General features: G+C 39.9%; 1 non-coding gene across 1 annotated transcript; it reads left to right on the top strand.

Moving 5' to 3' along the window:
• Positions 1-480: 480 nt before the first annotated feature.
• Positions 481-587, top strand: LOC111913713 (small nucleolar RNA R71). Its single transcript, XR_002857594.2, has one exon. It is a non-coding gene; the product is annotated as a small nucleolar RNA R71 (small nucleolar RNA).
• Positions 588-1,788: the final 1,201 nt, after the last annotated feature.

The raw sequence follows: 1,788 nt of genomic DNA, 5'->3' as shown, positions 1-1,788 counted from the left end.
AAGCCTCGGCTTGTTTGCCTATACTTTTCTTCTTTTTGCTTATTAAATTCTTCATATGGCAGCCACTCCTTCTTTGGTTTCCTCCAATCTTCATCATACTTGTCCCCACTCGAGTAACACTCTTGAGCCTTTCTGTTCCCAAACTCATCTAAATTGCAGTCCTTGGTCAAGTGTGAACCACTACACCTTTTGCAACCCACTCTTATGGCATGAATTGAGTGGTCCATTTGTGTCAACCTCCGGTCCATATTATTTAGCATAGCCATCATGGCTGCTATTTCTTCAGTTTGGGCCCCTCCACCGCCTTTGATTCCATCTTGCCTAGGGTTGTGGTACCCACGAGAGTGCTTCGCGAATTCTTCAATTAGCTCCTTGACCTCCCTTGGATTTTTCTTTGTCAAAGGTCCTTGAGAATCAAGGAGTTATCTTGTCATAATGTTGACCCCATCATAGAAAATCAACATCTCTTGTTGCACATTAAGATCATGCTGAGGGCAATTTCTGAGCAAGCCCTTGTACCGCTCCCATGCTTCGTACAATGACTCCCCCGGCTGTTGTTCAAAGTTGGCTATTGCCTTCTTGAGTTTAGCTATCTTGGATGGCGGGCAAAACTGGTCAAGAAATTTCTCACGCATTTGAGCCCAAGTGGTGATTGTACCCAGTGGAAGTGATTTTAACCACTCTTTAGCAGCTCCCTTAAAAGTAATGGGAAGCATTCTGAGCAGGACAGTGTTTCTGTTGACATTTGGGACATTGAAGTAATCCACAATGTCATTTACTTCATCTAGATGCTTAAAAGCATCCTCATGATCTTTCCCATAGAATGGGATATCCTTCAGTGCAATCAAGATGTGCCCCTTCAGCTCGAATGTGGCAGTGGCAGGTATTGCGGGTTTGAATAAACCCGGACCCACATCTTCTCGGATCCGCTTCTTGTAAGCTCCCATGGACATCTCCTCAATGTCTGCCATCTCGTTCCTTGGCTCGTTCTCAGGTTCGCTCATATGTTCTTCAAATTCAGGCTCGGTATCGTATTCGGATTCGGTTTGGACAGGTATTTGATCCAAGTGTTCAAGCTTGCTCTTGTTCTTTGAGGATGAACTTGACTCTCCTGCCTTCTTTCCCAACTTCCTTGAAAATGCTGACTTTAGTTCTTGCAATGGCGTCTTCTTATCAGTCTTTTTGTGAAATGCAGCTTCTGGATCTTCAATCGGTGGCACCAAAGGTGTGTTAGAGCCTCTGGTCATGAACTCCTTCAAACTAAACAAAATAAAAACCTAATACTGAACTAAAATAGAAAAATAAACTAAGAACTAACAAAAAATAAGAATCACAACATTCACGTCGTGAGTGTATATAGCTCACGTCGTGAGTTCTGTGACAGAAAAAAAAATCAAAATTTTTGCTAAAATAATATGCTAATAAACTAAGCTAAACAACTAAAAAAAATAACTAATTAACTTTTTGCAGGTTTTATCCCACAAAAAAGGATCGATTAATCTAATGCAACTAAATAAACTAATAAACTAGGTCGTTCCCCGACAACGACGCCAAAAACTTGATGTGCACGAAAGTACCCACTAATTTTAATATTTATTACCTAACAAACTTAGACTAACTATGCACTTATAGGCAGTGTACCTAGTCAGATTACAGTATAGCTTAGGTAAGTTGGGTGTCGATCACAGGGAACAGTGTTATTAATTTTATATATTCGCTACTAAATTAATCTAATTATTAATAAGCTAAAAAGGGTTTATATCTAATTTTGAAAGTTTAGATGAACTT

This window comes from Lactuca sativa, chromosome 8 (genome assembly GCF_002870075.4).
Source record: "Lactuca sativa cultivar Salinas chromosome 8, Lsat_Salinas_v11, whole genome shotgun sequence".
In the NCBI taxonomy this organism is placed as follows: Eukaryota; Viridiplantae; Streptophyta; class Magnoliopsida; order Asterales; family Asteraceae; genus Lactuca; species Lactuca sativa.
Note: the sequence above shows the minus strand (reverse complement) of the source record. Positions and strands in the feature narration are given on the sequence as shown.